Genomic DNA, 20,017 nt, shown 5'->3' with positions numbered 1-20,017 from the left:
TCAATTATTTTCATTTACAAACTTAGCAAAGAAATCCGCACTTTATCAAGCTCTGAGAGATTTTGATGTAAATTGGAAATTTAAAAACCATGGCCTTGCCATGTAGCTTCCTGCCCCATTTGTAAACACTTTTAAGGCAGGATTTGTTTCCTAATGCTTTGAAGGTGCGCCATGCAGAGCACATAATTTGAAATTTCAGGGTCAGGTGCTGGGGCTTAATGGACATCCTGTCTCCATGCTCATTCAAAAGGGTCTGATTGCCACCCCAAATTTAAAAATATATATTTATATATGCATACATATGTGCATATATATGTATATGTTTTATGCAGCATGCTAGAAATACATATACAAAATCTAAAATTGAGATACAATTTCTGTGGAAAAAGTACTTATTACCTGGAATTCATTTTAATGTTTAGTTTTCTGTTCTATTCTGAAGTAAGGAAGATTGAGTAGGGCCAATAAAGCTGAGCTCACAATCCAATGAGTCATATCTCACAGCTTCAGAAACACTGATCTAGGACTCACAGCCTAGTTTGGAAGTGTCAAGAAGCAGCACAGAAAATAGAAGGAGGCCAGTAGTGTAGAGGAAGGGGGGAGATAGGGAGGGAAAGGGTAAGGATGTTGGCCAAATTATAGTGTTATATTGTGTGCATGTATGAATATGAGATTGGATTCCAATGTTTTGTATTATTATAATGAACAAATAAAAAGTTTTTTTAAAAAGAAGCAGCACAGTGAAGTGGCTAAAAATACAGACCCTGGGAGCAAGCTGCCAAATTCAAGTCCCTGTTCTCCCACTTAACTATCTTTGTGAATTTGGGCAAGAGTTATGCTTTCTATACCTCAATTTCTTTTCCTATATAATAGGATAATAAGAATAAGTTTCTCCTCCAGCTGGTGTGAGAATTAGGTGAGGTAATATATAAGTTCAGAAAATTTCCAGGCATCTAGTAAGAATGTTCAAAGCATTAGCTGCCGCCGCCTCCTTCTTCATCACCACCATCAATGTTGATCCTCCAGTTATCCTTTCCTAAAACAAGGCTAAATTGCAATACCACTGGTGGAAAAAACAAAAGACAATATCAAAGAGTTTATTTGCAAAGCTGTACAAAACTCCACAGTGTGCAGGGCAGGGTGTAGCAATTCTCTGGGCCCCTGGACAGGCAGACTGCCCTCCTGCTCCTGTTTGCAGGGGAGGAGTTGGAGGGGCTTCTGTTTCCAGCCATGGTACTGGTCCTGGAGAACATGAGTTCTGGTACTGAATGGCTCTTTCTGCCTTCCACTAGCAAACATTTTATTTTCTTGATCACAGTTTGATGCACTGAGAATCCCAAAGCTCCCAGGGTGAGAAGGGCTTCTGCCAGGGTCTGACTATTGAGGTTCCCCCCAAATTCCTATGTTGAAACCTACCCCCCATGCAGTAGTGTTAAGAGGTAGGACCTTCAGGAGGTGATGAGCTCATGAGGGCTTTACCCTCATTTTACCATTTTGCCATATAAGGACTGAATGGAGAGCAGCTTTGACCAGATGATCCTGGACCTCCCAGACTCCAGAAGTGTGAGCAATAAATCTCTTTCCTTTATAAATGACCCAGAATAAGGTATTTTGTTATAGCAGCCTAACACATTAAGGCAACTTCTTTCTTACAATGAATTCTGGGGACCATATTAGAATGTTAGTCCATAGTAAGGAAGATTGGGTTTCTTTTCTTATCAATTCATTACACTCAATCCACTTGATTGTCCTGGGAAGAAAGGGAGGGACAGGGCAGGAACAACCCACAGGGAAGGTTTAAAAGAAGGGAAAAGCAAACCTTTCAATTATTCCAAAGGCCAGCATAATTTAACCAACCTCTCCCAGCAGCACCTCAGATACATGGATGGCAAAATTAAGAGGCACCTGCTATCAGATGGGAGGCGGATACATTTCTAGAACTTTCTACCAGTCACTCAAAAAATAAATTCAGGAAAAAAAGCACTGGAGATTTGTAGTAAACGTTTCATTGGTCATGATGATCAAAAGATGATGGTTAACACACACACACACACACACACACACACACACACACACACCTCATTCCTCCTGCTGCTAGGCAGAGTGACATGTCTGCCTTGCACTGCTCTGGCTGGGCTTCTTATCCTGTGGGCCCTGCAGCCACGGCTCCTCAGGACTCTGCCCATCATTCACCCTGAACTTCCACTGCCCCTTGTTCTCATCTTCCCTCAACAGGGTGCCTGGAGGCTTCTTTTCCAGGCAGAGCCGTGAAAATCGGAGGCCTTGGTCGCCTGATTCTGCAGTGGGTAGTGTTGCAATGTCCGTGACTTCTTCTCCTTTCCAAACTCTCCTTCTTTCCCCTCTCCCACCCCAACATTGTTCCCCAGAAACAAACAGGATGGCTTCACTGGTCAATTCTTTACATGTACAAACACCAAAAGCAGAGGAAACGCCCCTAGGACCCCCCTCCTCCCCAAACCCAGCGCTGGGAGAGCAGTCCATGGGGAGGCTGCTGGAACCCGAGCTGCGGGACTGTACAGCTTTCCTGGAAACTTCTTTGGCCTCTGGGCTTTACCTGGAGGCCTCTTTCTTCAGCTCCTTGTTTTTCCACACCTCTTCCGCATGCTTGTCCTGGGAAGAAAGGGAGGGACAGGGCAGGTCACACAGGCTTCCCTGGGCCTAAAGGAAGGCAGAGAGGTGAGAGAAGGGCAGCACAGGATGGCTATCAGGAACAGCGAAGCAGTGTCGGCCAAGGCGTCCTGGGAGTGGCAGAATGCGGCAGGTGAGTGAGCCCAGGGACAGGTGGGTCCCAGCCTCCCGCAGGGCCCCCAGCCTCTTTCCCCCTTATCTGGCTACTGTGACCGCTGGACTGGCAGCTTGGCTTGACTTATTATAGGGAGCTGCTGGGGTAGCTTGTGCGGGAGGAGCCCCTAGGAGAGCAGGACCACTGCAAGCCCCGCCTACAAGTCACCAGTCTGCGCCATCTGCCTGAATTCCTGGTCCATTCCCCTTATATTGCTTATTGCCCACCCCCCTCCGCCTCCTTCACCTGCTTTCTTATGGTAAGAGATCCTTCATTTGTAATTCAGCCCAAAGGCAGGCCCCGCCCTCTGCGGCCCACCAGCTGCATGGCCAGCTACATGGCCAGCTGCATGGCCTCAGCCGACTCCTCAAGGTGGGCCACGTTCTCTGATCAGGGCCGGGCCTGGAGGGCGGCTCTGGCACCTCCTGAGCTCTGTGAAGGCAGTGTCCACCTGCAGTGCTGCATCCTGCCTGCCTCATGCTACTGCTCACTGTGAAAACTTTCAGATCCTCTTGTCTTCTAGTTTGTATTTCCCACAATGACACCTTGCATTTGGCAGGTGCTGGGTAAATGACCCGCCTTCCAGTCCCTGGTATAATCATGTTCAAATGGCAGAATTGACTTGAAGTAGACCCATTGAGGCAACCCAGGCTCCCAAGCTAGACCTTAATCTAGAGCTCTGTCCCTAGAGAGGACCTGGAACTTCCCATGGGTTGGAGGCAGACAACAGTGTAGATCAAGCAGTAGTTCTCAAACTCCACCATGTGTCAGCATCACCTGGGAACCTCTATGGTCCTCAGAGACCAACCCTAGAAAGCCATGGTAGGAGGTGTGTGGCAGGGTCCAAGTATGTGTAGTTTTAAACTTTGCACCAAATAATTCTGGTGTAGACCACTGGTGACCCAAAGACTGGCCCAGAAGGTTTTCCCACCCCACCTGCTGTCTCCTCCAGTGAATAAAGGTGAGTAGGATCAAGGTTCCAGAGAAAGATGCCCTCTCAAATGTCTATGCTGGCACCTTGCTGCCTGGAGTCTACCCTACCTCCACAGCTCATGTTCCCCAGTGTGAACCTTTCCAATTGCTTCTCAGGTGAGCTCCTGGGCCCTGGGTTTCCAGCCCCCCTTTCCTTGTCTCCAAAGGCCCTCTCAGTGATGAAAGCCTAGTGACACAATGGTGGGCTGTTCTCCCTAACAAAGGCAAGCAAAGAGCCACCTGGACGCAGAGCTGAAGCACTGGTTTCTAGTCCCAACTCTGCCCATGTTAGCTATGTCATCCAGCACAAGTCATCTGACTCTCTGACTGGTTTGCTCATCTACATCAAGGATAATGCCTGTTCTGCTTACCACCATGGACTTGTGAGGCAGTAGTATAATGAGACAGAAGTGTTTGCAAATAGTCTTTCAAACTCTCTATCACCAGACCAGCCTCAATTATTTGTTTTGGACGTGGCCTCTGAGCCCATGCCCCCTCCTATTGTGACTGTACATTTTTTTTTCAAGAGTTTGTCTCGAGTCATCCCTTATTAATTGGGGAAGCCTGAAATCAGACCCAGATTGCTTCCCGCCCACAGGGTACTTGGTAGAGGCCTTGGTGTCCCTCAAAGGATAGCATCAGAGTGAGGGGCTGGCACGTGCTGACCAGAACCAGGGCCTGCACAACGTACAGATACCTGGAGAAGAAACCATCTTCTCTAGCTCCCTCCTGCCCATGCTAAGAGGGAGCGAAAAAAAAAAAAAAAGGGAATCACTTACCTTCCTTTGTTCCTCGGCCACTTCTAGTTTCTTCTGGATCTCTTCCAGTGATGGGTCTTGCCGCCAGTGAAAATAGGCATTGAACTCGGGCATCCCATCAAAGGAAGGTGGCTTTAGGATGACTTTGAAGGACTAGCCCGAGGTGCATTTGTTCAGTTCAATGACTTCCATGTCCAAGATGACGCACCAGTTCATGTCCATTGTGTCTGCTGCATGATGAGAGCGAGGACTGCTTACCTGCTGAAGAATAGCTGGGCCTCCCTAAAACATGCACATGGGCCAGGAGAGCTGGGTCCCTGTGACAAACCAGTGGCCTTGGGCCTGGTTCTGTCCTGAGCACTGCTACCTAAGGTCAGAGGGCTGATAGAGCCCCAGGTCCATAGCCACAGTAAGGCCCCAGGCTCCTCAATTAGGGCCCTGGGGACATGTGATGTCTGACACCAGCCACAGCAACAGCAGCTGCCTTGGCTTCTGCCTCTACCACCAGCCTCCTCCGAGGATTAGCTCTTTCACCCATTGTCCTTGCTGGTGTCAGACAGTGGTGCATTTTACCCACTGCCCACCCAGGCCCCTCCTCGTCCTGCTACCCACTGACTGTGTGGCCTGTGGACACTGACTGCTCCTACCCTGTTCTCTTCTTTCTGTCCATTCAGCACTGTCTTTCATCTAGCTTTGATCTTTCCTCCTACACGGTTTCCCACACCAGCCTAAACAGAAAAGACAATCCCAGGTCATCCAAACCCACCGTCACCTACTGCCAGGACAACCACACCCCTTCTTCTCAACAGGAAATAGGAGGTGACCTGTCCCCCACACCCAGCAGGAGAACCTGGACATGCAGTGTCTAGGAACCATCTCTGACACTGGCCCCGAGCAGTACAGCCACCACAGCTCAGGCAGGAAGCCCTCTTCCCATCTCCAGACTCTTGGAGCATCTCCTCTTTCCCTAGGAGACCCCTCAACCACCCCGTGTCCCCTCTTCCTTTCTGGTTTGTTCCTGAGGGTGGACTCTCTGCCTGGGTCCCCTTGGTGTTGTTTGTTCAAGAAATGAACAAAGGTGAAGCTAAGAAAACATAAGTGACTGCAGAAATACTGCATGGGCATTTAAAAAACTTTAAAAGAAAAAATACACCAATGAGCAAAAGGAAGAAAAACTTCAGTTATAGTCCCACCCACCACCCAGGGACTGAGATGGTCAGGAGTCACCATGGTGGGACAAAGGCTGGGACAAGAATAAAAGCCCTTCCTCCTCATGGGAGATATCTCCATGCTCTACCCCTGTGCTCTCTTCCCAGGCCTGTGGTTAGACCTGCTAAAAGCACAGAGGCAGAATGTTTGCACAAGAAGAAATTGTTACTGGGGGGAGAGAGGGTGGTCAAAAAACTCTAATTGCACTTATTTTTATTCACTTTCAAAATCATTACTTTGGGGCCAGGTGTACTGGCGCATGTTCAGTAATTCCAGCGACTTCAGAAGCTAGGGCCAGAAAATCACAAGTTCAAGGCCACCCTTGGCAAATTTGTGCGACCTTGCCTCAAAATAGAATATTAAAAAGGGGCTAGATATGTAGCAGTGACATGGCACCCTGAGTTCAATCTTCAATACTACACACACACACAAAAAAAAAAATTTAAAAATCACTAATTTGGGAGATGGCACTAGTTTCCCACTAGTGTGGTTGTAGGTTATCTGACAGCCAAGTTTAGATGATGATGTTGGCCTGCATTGCTTTTCCGAAATTGAAGGCCTGTTTTCATATTATGTGTGTCTCCTTTTCTGCTTAACTTTGGGGTCAGGTTCTACTTGGCCCTGCAAGTAGACATGTCTCTGTGTGTCCATAAATCATTATGTGTAGAGAAATAGCCCATGCTTCCATGCCATGTGGGGACCTACCTGCGAGGGTCATGTTTGCTGGGATCTGGTGGCTGATCTGACTGAAAGTCACAAAAGGCATCTCTCACCAGCTCAGGACATGGTCAAACTCTGAAACAAAAAAAGAAATAGTTTACCACTGATAGATTATCAGCCTAAGGAGGGTCTCTATACAACTGCAGAGGAACCTTGGGGTACTGCACTTGCCCTCACCCCTAGGTCCTCTTTCCACCAGCACTCACTACCCCAAATACTAACACCCTTCCACTTAACCGGGTCAAGTTCAGGCACTAATGCCAATGTTGCTGTTGGCTTCCTTGTCTCGAGGCCTGAATGTGAACTTGAGTTTCCCAAACCCCTATGAACAAGGGGTGTTCCTCTGTCTCCCTGGGCAGCTCAGTGGCCTTCCCAAGGCAAGGATGCTAGTGAGAGGCCAGTCTCCAGTAGGAATTGCCTAGAGATATTTTTAAAAATAACCACCCCTCTGAACTTCTGTCTCCACACCCCATGTGTCTCCAGCCAGCTCTGACATGGGGTGAGAGAGAGTTGGACAGAGATGTTAAAACTTTTTCAAGATGGCCTCTCTCTTGCCCGCCCTCCAAGAACCACTGGCCCAGGCCCTCCCTGACCCCACTAAGAACAACCCTGGACCACAAAAAGAGAAGAATCAAGGCCCAGTGTCATCACACCTGGTTGATTCATAGACACAAATGGACATATCAGGGCTTTGTGGGAGCCAGAGATGGGCTCCCTACTCAGCATGAGGCCAGGGGAGCCAGGGAGGGACCCCTGTCAGAGCATAAGAGACAGGTCAGAATCTGGTGAAAAGGTCATTCTGCCAGGGAACTGCTCAGGCCAGGGTCAGGGTGAAAAAGCTCAGTGTCCTCAGGGCTCCCTTGAGCTAGTTAGGAGGTAGGAGGAGCAGCGAAGGCACTGCCTGGAGCTCACTGAAGACAGGAAGGGCTGGCTCTGGAGAGTGCTTGTCACCCAGGCCGCTCCATCTTTGACCACTGGTCACTCTGCCAGTGGAAGGTGGTACGAGCCAGCAGGCTGCCTTCTCACATCCTCATGTGGCTGACACTGAGGCCAAACTGGAGCCCCTTTCCTCCAAGAGCCATGGTGCCTTCCCACTAGGAGCCAGGGTCCGAGCTCGTGTGAGTAGTGGGGCCAGCTCTGGGGTAAGAGCTAGACCAGTGAAGTGTGATTGTAGATGTCAACTCTTGGCTAGTCATGTCACATGTCCGAACCTTGCTTTTCTGACCTTCTGCACAGAGATGTACCAATTAGATGAGAAAAGCTTCTGCCCTGCACCAGCACACAGAATGCGTCATGAATGTCAGCGTCCTTTCCTCTGTGTCAGTGTGGTCCTCCCCTCAGCCCTGCTAGGAGTGTCGTCTCCATTCACAAGTGAGGAGAATGAGGCTCAGAGGGTCTGTGTGACTAGAGAGCGCACAGACTTGACCTAGCTCTAGCTGCCCACACAGTCTCGGTCTCCTTTCTCCTCAATGTGCTGGGTCCAGAGGCCCCTGCCAGGCCTCTCCTGAGTCACACAATGGACCTTCTTTCTCTGGTATCAGGCTGTTCCTGATGGTGCCAGCGGGACCCGAGCAGGGAGGCAGGCCTAGTGCCTGGATGTAAAATCCCCAGTCATGAGTCTGCAGCCTGCACAATCTGCTCAGGGCCGGGCTATCTGAAGGCAATGGGCTGAGTGAGGAAGCTCTTGCCAGGAGAGGCAGCGGCCTTGGACCTTAACCTGGGTGATGGATCAGAAATGGAAGAGGAGGCAGAGAAGCCCACCTGAAAAAAGAAGGGGAGCTGAGCAGGGGCAAGTACTTGGAGTCAAAGGATGTAGCCCTTGGCCAAAGCCAGAATGAGGATGAGGCTGTGCTCAAGGAGCACTTCACACCCACAGCATCCCAGCTGAGCTTCACTGAGCCAGAGCTAGGCCCACAAGAGAGACATCATCAGCTTCATTTTCAGATGAGGGACCTGGGGCTCAAAAAAGTTAAGATGCTAGACTAAGGTCACAAAGTTCTGAGGTGGCAGAGCCAAGTCAAGCATCCCCATCTTGTGACTTTTAAGTTCCTCCCTAGTGGCCAGGGGAGAAACTAGATTCTCACTACTGCTTCCTCCATGGTCCTAAGAACTCAAGCCATGGCCTAGGGCTATGGATTAATTTTAAAATGTGCCATGTATTTAAGAACATTCTACATGGAAGCTACTGTGCTAGGAGTTTGGGGAACATAGAGAATGTCAGGAGCCAGAGGAGGAAGACCAAGGAGGGAACAGGAGATGTCACAGAGCTGAGCAGCAGTGTGCATGGTCAAAGAATTGGTGATGACCATGGGATCAGAATCTGCATGATAAAATTGGTACTCATAGAATATTTGCAATGTAAACACTCTTTTACTTTAGTTTTCATAACTGTGTTGTGATGTAGCAATACTATCTGCATTTCATGAATGAAGAAACTGAGGGTCAGAGAGGCCAAGTGACATTTTCATTCAGTAGAGTGAGTTGAGTAAGATTCATCCACATCTTAATTTTAATGACTGTGAATGTGGTCTTATTAGGGAAAAAAAAAAGATTTCCTCGGATGTCATTAAAGATTCCAAAATGAGATCATCTCTGATTACCCAAGTGGGCCTTAAGTTCAATGGCAAGTCGCTATGAGTGACACACAGATAAGCCATACAAAAATGGAAGCAGAGATTGGAGTGAAGAAACCTCAAGCCAAGGAATGCCCAAGGTGACCAAAAGCTGGAAGAGGCAGGGAAGGATCTTTTCTGCAACTCTGGAGCAAGCATACCCTGCTGACACCTAGAGTTTGAAATCCTCACCACTGTTTTATGGTGAGGTGCTCCAGCCCTAGGAAACCAGTACCCTCAGTAAATAACAAAACCATGAGCCAAAGTCATGATTCTTCCACCTTATCTCAGCAACCAGCATTTGTACATGGTCTGATTTGTTCCTCAAGAGCATCTGTGTACAAGAATCTCAGGGTACATGGGACCCTTAAAAACCCTCATGCTAAGTGCTACACCATTTCTGTTGCAGCCAAGATCTGAAAGATCTGCTCTGCATGGAATGCTCTGGGGAAGGACCAGAAGATACGGGGGCAGAGGGTAGGCAAGACCTCTGGAGAGATCAGCAGTGCCAAGGAGCACCCAGCCTGAGAGGAGCCTGGTGGCACAGCAGGTAGGAGAGGACTTCAGCTTCAGCTGGCCCAGATGCCAGTGCGACCTTACCCCAGGTGACGAGGGGCCATCATGCCATTTAGGTGAAATGCCTAGAATGGTGAAATGACTTTGCATCTTGACAGTGGAATGAGTGGTGGACTGGGTTTATTCAGAACAGAGGGGACCCACTGGGTTGATGCAGGGTACATTGGGACTGAACGCTAGAATGGGACAGGGAAATCACAGAGGTCTCCACACCAGCGAAGGAGTCTGTACCTTGTATTTAGTTAGAAAGGCTTTGGTGTTCTTTGAATGAGAGGAGAAGGGAAGTGGTGAGGCTTATGGGGACAGCAATAACAACGGCTGCCATTTCTTCAGCATCTACTTTGTACAAGGAAAAGCAAAGGCATATCTCAATTTATTTTTGATAATGAGGAAATGGAAGCTCTGCACAGCTGGGTAAAGGACACCAAGTCACACAGACAGTAAGAAGCAGAGTTGGGATTTGAGTCTGTGTGTGTTCCATCAGGAAACCTTCTCTGTGCGCAGGTTCAAGTACAAGCACAAGGAGATTCAGCAGCAGTGTCAGCTTGGGGAAAAGATTAGGAGGGGAAGGCTGGCAATGTTTTGTACAGGCAGGCTGGGGACCCACCTGGGCTGTCATTTGTGTCCCACCTAGCACTGCTTTCCCAACTACAGACTCATCCATACACTTCCCCCAGCTCAAGCTCCAGTACATAAATTGGTGAGGGATCATCCCACCAAGCAGAGAGTCATCCACGAGGCCTCAGACACAGAGGGGTAAGTTTTGAATGGGGGAGGGCTTGGCTGCTGGGGAAGCCCTAGAATCAGGGAAGATGTTGATGAGAGGGATCTCATGGTGGGATGGTGGGGAGGAGAAGATGCCTAAAGTGAAAATATCAGTACCCGCAATTTCCCTTGAACACCACAATGTCAGAGGTGAGGAAATCACTAAACAGATGCATGATCACAAAACAGGGAACTCTCCCGGAGGAGCTGTCTCAATTCTGGGAAAAAGGAGAGACTTTCTGATGAGCACATGATGAGATACATCAGGCCCAGGTAGGCTAAATGTCCTGCATTGCACACAATTCCACGCAGGAAAAATATCCCATCAGAAATGCTAGTGACTTCCTCCTGGGGACAGAGGTCCTGAGGTCACACAGCAAGTTGCTGGCAGAGAAAGTTCAGGAGCCCAAGCATCTGGACTCCAGCATTGGCACATTTCTCCTTCACACTGGCCCCTTCACCCATTCAAACAGGATGAGAGGAACAGCCCACTCTGAGGCCAGCAGAGCAGCATCCAAAGGTGAGCATGCAGACAGGACGCCACAGGGAGCATCAGCAGGACCATGCTCCCTGGCTTTCTACAAGTCTGTTAGTAACAGGAGCAGGCAGGGGAGAGTGCTGAGTGATCAGGCACCACCTGGTGCTGCCACCCCCAGCATGCACACTGCCTCCCAGATGCTCTGACTGCCCACGTGGCACAGTGAGTCGCACTGTTCTTGTCACTCTAAGAAATGCCCAAATAGGACTCTCAGGATGTGCCCAGGCCCACACAGACTATTTTTGAGGGATAAGCAGCTAATGGATGCCCAAATGGTTTGAATAGAGCTCTCCTTGGCAAGGATATTGGAGGCCAAATATAGGAACTCTGTCACAGAATTGGTATGACAGCTTCACGGTGGGGGAACCATGAGGGCTGAGCCAGGTCCTCCAGCCACAGGCAGAGTGGGAAGGGCTTCTTCCAGCTGTGCACTGGACTGGCCTCTTAGGAGTCCAGGTCAAGTTCTGTATTCACCTGGTATTAGCTGCGTTAAGTGACCTCAGTGTCACGTCTTCACATTGGACTGGAATTGTACCATCTTAGAACAGTAACCTAGCTTATTTCATGCTGACCAGGGGCTCTGATGGGCAGCATGTGTCTTATTTGAGTTTAAAATCAAAAGGAGTTTAATTATTTTTTCATGAATGTGGTTTTCAGTCTTTCCACACTATTTATAAATATTGAATTCCATGCCAAGTCCTCTGTTAAGTCCTAGAATAACCCCAGGAGGGGAACCTTAGGGAGTTCTACAGATGCTCTGCAGGTCTTCAGCAGGGTCTCCTGCAATACTGTGGACCATGTCATCAAGGAAGAAAGGGGGATTAGAGTAAAGACCATTTAGGGATGAGTGATTCATAGAGGGGGCTGGCAGACAGAATGGTGTGTGATTCACTGGCTTCGGGGACTGGTAGTATCAAAGCTCCTCTTAGATTTGCTTTTCAGGGCTTCAAGAGGAGATGGCAAATGGTCGAGAGCTTCAGAATGCAGCATAATTGTGCTTCTAGGAATGACCTGCTGCTGACAGCAGAACTTTGGAGGCCTAGGTCTGAGGAGGCCCTCAAGGTTCTAATGGCTATGCCGAGAGGAAGCTATTAGACAACCCCACATAATCCACAGTGATGGGACTTCCCAGGCTATTTTTTAATCTCCTATTCAATATATACAAGAGATTCAGCATGGCAGAAGTCAAGTTCAGGGTGTGAATTTTTATTCAGGACAGGCAGAGAACTGGGTTTGTGAGTCAGGCTCTGGGTGGAGTCCCAGAGTCAGGAGCAGTCTCAGGCACTAGCACCTGAAGCAAGCTCTGTAATTTCACTCCTGACAACGACATGGATGTTTGACAGTGCACCATGGTTGACCAGGAGCTTCCCGGTACATGTGTGCTTATGCATCTTACACAAACTGCTTCAATTGCAAACATACTAGCCCTGAATGTCAGAAAAATCTATTGACAGAGAAAAGAAAATAAGTATTCGCACTCTAGTGAGTTTACACTCTCAGCATTTTCTTGTTTTTTCCTGTGTCTATTATGTTTGCATTATTGTAATCCATGTGTATACATTTTACCATTCACTCTCCCTGAAACCTATGAAATGAATATGATTGGACCCATTTTCCACATGGTCAGTTTAGCAATTTTGTTTCCCTGAAGTGGGACAAGCAGGAAGGGATAGGCATAATTTGAACCAGAATCTCTTTACATCAAATTTCATGCTGTTCCTGACAAAGCTCTATGCTGTTCTCAAACCCAGCCCTGCCCCTACATGGGAGCAAGAAGAGATGCCCATGGCACATGGTTGAAGTTGACTATCTCCAAATTGCCTCCCTATCCTGGGTGACCTCATGCTTTAAATTCTTACCATTAAGCTGTCCTTGGGTTTAGCTATGGCCTCAGACAGTCCCCATTTGATAGCCTACACCTAACCTATCAAGCATAATAAATTGAGTCCTTTTCATATCTGGACAGAAAAAGCAAGAGAACTTGTCAGCATCCCCAGAGGGTCAAGTTCTTTGCCCATTCTGCAGTCCCACAGATGAAAGGAGTCAAGGTAATCTCTAGATTTTTATTTCCCATCTCTTCTCAGATGAAGAGAAAAAGGGTCTAGGAAATCTAGTGCCTGTCTGAGTCCCAAGGATCAGAGTTCTAATTCCAGCCCAAATTTAACTATACTGAAAGAGACCCCTTATCTTTTGCAACATCATTTTTATTTCTTTGTTCTTTCATTCTTCTCCAGAGCTTATTTTCTGCATTACTTTAATTTTAACTTTAAATGGATATCACTTACAACTATAAGTACACAAGTTAAGTATAAGTTAAGTATAAAATAGTGTCCACTGATTTTCTTTGCATGAGATAAGAGATTTAACAAAATTTACTTGCTCTCTCTACAAACCTGGTTCTATCAAAATGATCTGGATTTTTCAGTTTTGGATTATCATTACCAATTTCTTTTTTTAATGTTATTCACTCAACAAATATTTTTTTTAAAACCTACTGTATGAACTATGCAGAGTAGTAAGAAATACTACATGATCACCTTACTCAACATATCCCTAGCCTAAGATACTTGACATTTGCATTCAGGTTTGTTAATACATTTACTATAATTAGATGGCTTTAAACGCTATTGTTCTGGTTGTTCATGACCATTATATGTCCTTTTCGTATTCAAGTTTTTAAAATTTGATCAGTTTTTACTATCTACAGTACTTCTTGGAATAATTTTCTCCAGAAAGCCCTCATGGTATGCTTCTTGAGACAGCTGTGTCTGAGATGCTGAATTTAAGTGGCAGGCAGCCCTGACCCTGGGTTGACAGTCCCTTGCATGTGCAGGGAGCAGTTAGCTTTGGATGCTGTTTGTCCGCTTATTCTCACATATGCACTCTGCACTTTGCACTTTGCTCCCTTTTCTGTCTGGATTTCAGGCACAGATGCCCATCCAGGGACCCAGCGACTCCCAGCACACTTCCTGTCCTCCTTCCCCCAGATTCACATTCTCCAGCTTGTTCTATAAACTCTAGATTTGCCAGTGCCTGTCATAAACCAGGCCAGCCACTGCAGGCTCCCGCCCCTTTTGATCTGTCTTGTTCTTCTGCCTCTCATCTCTGACAGCAGGACCCAAAGCAGGCAGGGCACACAGCTCTAAAAGAAAGGAGCAAAAAGCTTTGGGCTTTGGTGGGGGAGAAAGGTAGGTATGTACATGTGAGTGGGGGCAGGTGGGAGAGGAATATGTGTGGGGTGCATGTATCTGTGATCCTCCTACCTTCCTATTGGGACTATAAATGGGAAGGGTGAGTTTTTTGATTGGGGGGGAGGTCCTTGCTCATTCTCAAAAAAAAAAAAAAAACAGAAAAATCAACCTTTCCCACACTTTTACATTTCTAAATATAGCAAAAGCTAATTTAACAAGCAAACCAGGTAATGCATGATGCATGTTCATTTCTCAAGCTAACAAAGAGTTCGGTCCTCTAATAAGCAATATAAAAAATTGCATTTTTCCTCATTACAAATTCCACCCAAATTTCTATGCCTCTTCCAAAAAAAGTAAATAAATACTCATTTCTTTCCATCCATGACTTCAAACTTTCTAGGAATTCTGTCTCCAAATGAAAGTCCTTGGGTAAGCAGGAAACAATATAAAACTGTAAAGAGGGACATAGAATGCAGGATCTTAAGTGTTCTGGAAAAATTAGTCTTTTCTTTGATTATGATCTTGATAATTTGAAATCCTATATGTAAAATCAAGAAAAACAGATCTGAGCATTCCTGTTCTTCTTGCGTGTCAATTGAAGGTGGACTCTGACCCCTCCCCTCCTCACCTATTCTGCTTTCTTTGCCCTGTGTCCTTTCCTGTTCCACTATCTTATTATATCCCCATTTGTCAATCTGTGTTGCTATGTTTTAAATACTGCCAATCAACCCTCTTTCCTCCTAGAGAAGGCACGTGGTTTAAACTGCCTGGTCAAAGGAGGGAAAGTGGCCAGTTCATGGAGCCAAGATGGAATCTAGATATGAACCACTCATCCAAGCAAAAATGTGAGGAACACCCCACCAACAGTATAATCCGGAGTCCTACTCACCCATGGAGACACGTTCCAAAATATCCCACAGGTGCCTGAAATCTAGGATGTACTGCTTTCTCCTCTACATACATACCTATGATAAGACTTCATTTATAAATAAGTCACAGCAAGAGATAAACAACAATAGCTAGTAATAAAATAGAGTATTTATCATTATATACTGATAAAAGTAATTTGAAACTTGCAAATGGCTTATTTCTGGAATTTCCCACTTAATATTTTTGGACTTAGTTGCCCGCAAGTAACTGAAAAAGAGAAAAACAGAACCATGGATAAGAGGGGACTACTGTATGTCTACTAAACACTGGACTCTGGGGGAACATGCTAGACCAAACCTTTAAAACACAGTATCTCACGAAAGAAACAGTCTCCCAATTAAAATAACACTTGGAATGAACTGTAACTTTCAGGCATTCATTTTGTATCTGCCAATGAGCCCATATAGTGTACAATATATAGGGTACTTCCTGATATAGACACATACTCACAAATACACACATAACTGAAAATACAGTACTAAGTAAAAAGGCACAGAAAACCTAATTTACCCATTATATTGGCTGTGTTCTAATTTTTTCATTTCTACCTTATCTCATATAATTAAAAGAAATACTGGGCTTGTCGATGTCACAGAGCTGCCAGGGGAGACTAGAGTCAGGGCTGGCACCTAGGTGGCAGTGCACAGTGAGAGACCACACTATTCCAGCTAGGGTGGTGAGGCCTGCAAGTGATGAGAGTGAGGCTGAGGGTGTGGGACAGCTGACGGCTTCTGGAAGTATAATGCTCCCACTATTCTGTTCCATCTGTCCAAGTGAAAGGCCACTCTTTGCCCTCTGCCCCTCTTTTCTCTGATGACAGGGCAGGAGGTGAGGGAGAAGAGGAAAGAGGAGACTGGTTAGGGCGTGGCAAGTTGGTACACATCTGAGTAGGAACCTCAGCAGAAGGACCTGGGCTAGACACAAAGCATTTCCAAACTGGAGATTCAGGTCCCATGGGGCAGTTTTCTCTCACAGAGAATTGGAAACAGAAAAGAGTTGGGATATCTTGGTGTCTCACCAAATGGATAAAGCTAAGTGACAGCAATTGGAACTGGGGTGCCTGAACATTCGGTGTGTCCTGTGTTGATGCAGAACTGAACGCTGCCAAAACATTAAATTTCAGGTCCTCAAGCTGAAACATTCTTTCTAGGACCCTATTGCCATGAATTTTTGTGCACTTCCCAGTAGCCCCAAGGTGCAAGAATTTAAAAGTCCATTTTAGAGACTGGAAAACAGAGGTCCAAAGAGGACTTGAAAACAGTCCATGAGGAGTGAATTGAGGAGTTGGATCTAGACATGAGGTCTTCTGGCACAGAGGTCACCACGGAAGGTGCCCAGCAGCAGCACCCATGTCACCCTCAGTTTAGGGAGTTCTGGACCTTTGGTCATCTAGGTTTCTTACTCCAGGGGCCTTCAGATTCTCTGACCTCAGGAAGTGGACCCAGGAGCCCAGCAGACCAGAGATGAAAAATTGGGGAGCTGGGGGATAGGGATGGGGAGAGTCTCCTACCACTCCCCTCATCTCCATACTCCTCCCTCCTCCAAGGTTCCCTAGCAGTCCCTCCAGAGCACCCAAGAAAGGAGACACTGAGGAGGGATTCAACATTTTTCTCATGCTACTGGTTCCTGGGCACTTGGCCCAGGCACCCTCCCTTCCATGTTCCTCTGAGAGGAGGGTGGCACAGCACCCACTGCAGCCTTGGGCAGACGGATACTCAGCATGCCACTCCCACCACCAACAGGGGCCGCTTCAGACATCAGCTCAGAGCATGCAGAGGCCTCTCCCTCACTTGCTTTATTTATCTTGGCCCAAGGACGACGAAGCCTGGATTGGAGGGGAGGATGGTGCGACCATTTCCAATACTTCCTCCCGGCCTCTCCATGCCCCTGAGTTGCCCCTTGGTGCCTGGGAGGAGAGGGCAGAGGTCTATGGTCTGAAAACCATGACTTGAAACTGGAGGGGTGCAGGGATGAAGGGGGAGAGAGAACTCAGAGCCCACAGCTCTGTGGTGGACTTGCAGGTAGTGCAACACACCCCAGGGGGGCTGTGCTCCCTAATCGGCCTCAGCTCCCCAGCTGGGCCCACCCCAGGCCCAGCCTCGACAGCTGTGGATACATGGGATAAACACTGGCCTGGTTCCCTCTGCCTTCAGGGTCAGGCCTGCACCAAAGTGTCAGCACCCCCAGGAAGCCAGGCCAAGAGCCCTCTGTTCAGGCCAGTGAGCGGAGGGGTGGCAGGCCTGTCTCCGTGTCCAGGGAGCTCCAGGTCTGTATCCCCAGAGCCCAACAGCCTCAGGAGAGCTCCCCCACCCTGGAGCTCAAGGTCTCCCCCTCTTCAGCTTGTCTGCACGGCTGGAATCCCTGTCTCCAGTCACTATGTCTCCACCACACCCAGCGCTGTCCTTCAGCCAAGCCACACACATGGAACTGCTTCCATCTCCCTCCTCAGCTAAGCCTGCCCTTCTCAAGGGCTCAGGGACTTGGCTCCTCTGAATTCCCTCCAATTTGTGTCCATTACTCCCATGCCCGGGGACGTTCAGCTGCACTGTGACCTGGACCTCAGAAGACAGGCAGGAGGCATGGGGGTGGGAAGACAGGCAGGAGGCATGGGGATGGCAATGAGCTGGCTTGCTCCTGATAGATATCAAGGAGGGGAGGACATTTTTTTTCTTTCTCAGCCTCCCTCCTTTCTTCTGGGTTCTGTAGGGCCAGGAGGTGTCAGGGGGTGGGTAGCCTTAGGCTCCATCAGCAAATGTGTCTGGACATCTCCAGGGTGGGTGATGAAAGGGGTCGGACTTGGTTCCTGCCCAGGAGGATTTGTCAGACCGGTTGCTATGGTTCCAATGTGTTCCTCAAAATTCATGTGTTGCCCTAATATGGCAGTATTGGGAGGGGAACCCAGGGGGAGGTGTTTGGGTCCATGGGACAGAGCTGTCATGAACAGAAGAATGGGGTCTCGTGGGAGGGAGGACTTCTCACTTTCGCCAGTCTAGATTAGTTACCACAACGGGGGTTGTTATAAAGAAGCCTGCTTCTTGTATTCTCCCCGTCTGTCGTGTGCCTGCTTGCCCTTTCACTTTCTGACATGAGCTGAAACAGCACAAGACCCTCATGGGTGCCATGCTCTTACACTTCCCAGCCTCCAAAACCATGAGCCAAAATAAAACTCTTTTCTTTACAAATTACCCAGTCTCAAGTGTTCTGTTATAGCAACAGAAAATGAATCCATAAAAGAGGCCATATTAGTAATAACAGCACTGATAAGAGCAATATGGTACTTTCCCCATGGCAGACACTATCCTAAGTATTGTACACAGATTAATCTTTTCATTTTCACAAGGGCCCTATGGGGTAGGAATTATACTTATCTTCAATTTACAGGCAATGAAACTGGGGTTCTTGCTCAAAGGTATTCTGTAACTTTCCCTAGGAACTGGATAATGTTCCAGCTGGGATTCTGCACCCAGGGAGGCTCCCTCCAGAGCCTATGCCCTAAACCACTACATTCCACCTGATGGGAGCTAGGCCTGGTGGCACAGGCTTGTATTCTGAGCTGCTCAGGAGGTTGAGACAGGAGCATTGCATATTTGAGGCCAGCATCAGCAATGTAGTGAGACTGTTCTCAAAAGAAAATCAAGGGGGCTGGGGATATAGGTTAATGTTGCACCCCCACTATTGCAAAAAGAAAACAAAACAAATAAACCAAAACCCCCGGCCAGGAAAGCTAGCAGAATGTTTGAGGAGAAACCTATTCTTTCCAGCAGGAAACTCAGTGGAAGCTTGCTGGAGGAAGCAGCCCTTGTGATAAGCCTTGCAGGCAGCTGGACCAGGCAGAGAGCTGGGAGAGAACATTCCAGGTGAAGGCAAGAGGAAAAGCCATCACCAGGGAACAGGGCATTGAAAGTCAGGTCCTAAGATTGTAGGGAGCTCAGAGTAATGAGGAGTTCAAGGAGAGCCTTGCAAGTCAAGGCTGGAAGGCAGAGGCTCCTGAAGGTCAGGCAACAAGAGATGAGCTGGTTCTGTTCTGGAAGGGTGGCAGTGGAGATAGAGTGTTGTCAGGAGATGGCACAGGTGACAGTTTGATAGAATCTGGTCCCCAAATGGATGTCAGGTGTGAGGGAAAGTGAGGCTCTCAGCAAGGAAGACATAAATGCTGGCTCTGGAGCACTGTGGAGGAGGAAAAGGTGGGTGGAATGGGGTGGTTTGTCGTGGATGTGGAGAAGTCGAGGTGCTTGTGGGCCATTCAGAAAGGCTCCCATTTTGGTGAACAAGGAGAGCTCTGTGTGCCCTGAGTGTGGGATTCCTGCATTTCCATAGTGGGAGATGTTTCTGGAAAGGAAGCTGGAGCCTTGAATAACAAGTGAATTAGTTAGGACTTGATTCAGCAGGCCACAGGGAGCTTATAAGGGCCCTTGAGTAGGGGAGTGGTGTAATCTGATCTGCCTTTCAGGAAGGTCGCTGTGGTGACACTGTGGGTGACAGGCTGCTCAGGAACAGAGAGTGAAGGGAGATGGTGGAGACACACAAGACATTTTAATGACAGAAAGGGCAGGACCCAGAGAGGGGAAGAGAGGTTAAAAAGAATGAGTGATATGCCCTCTGTGGAGAAGGAGCAGGTATAGTGGTCAGGGGGAAATAGAGTGGCTGGCAGTGGGGACAGGGGCCATTGAGGTCTGTAGCTTTCTCCCTACTTGTTTGCTCCCCTGGCCACAGGTTTTCATTTGAGGACAGAAGAAATGCTTCCAAAGATAGCACTCCCTCCTGCCACAAGTTAGAGATCTCCAGAGCCAGGACACTGACACACACCTGCTGCAGGCCTGGGATCCATAGCTGGGAAGACAGGGTTGGGGTCAGCAATTCCCAAAAGATGGGAGCATTGCCAGGTTCTGTTTCCAAAGGAATTCCTGGCTGTGAAACACCAGAAAGCAGTGACTTCAGGAGGG

At 47.9% G+C, this 20,017-nt stretch overlaps 1 long non-coding RNA gene across 1 annotated transcript; it reads right to left on the bottom strand.

The window, feature by feature from the left end:
* Positions 1-1,990: 1,990 nt before the first annotated feature.
* On the bottom strand, positions 1,991-6,905 carry LOC144374847 (uncharacterized). Its single transcript, XR_013434111.1, has 3 exons — positions 6,448-6,905; positions 4,555-4,763; positions 1,991-2,631 (listed from the first exon to the last, which is right to left on the bottom strand). It is a non-coding gene; the product is annotated as an uncharacterized LOC144374847 (long non-coding RNA).
* Between the last annotated feature and the right edge of the window lie 13,112 nt (positions 6,906-20,017).

Source organism: Ictidomys tridecemlineatus, unplaced genomic scaffold (genome assembly GCF_052094955.1).
Source record: "Ictidomys tridecemlineatus isolate mIctTri1 unplaced genomic scaffold, mIctTri1.hap1 Scaffold_91, whole genome shotgun sequence".
Lineage (NCBI taxonomy): Eukaryota > Metazoa > Chordata > Mammalia > Rodentia > Sciuridae > Ictidomys > Ictidomys tridecemlineatus.
The sequence above is the reverse complement of the archived record's forward strand: the minus strand, read 5'-3'. Positions and strand labels throughout refer to the sequence as shown.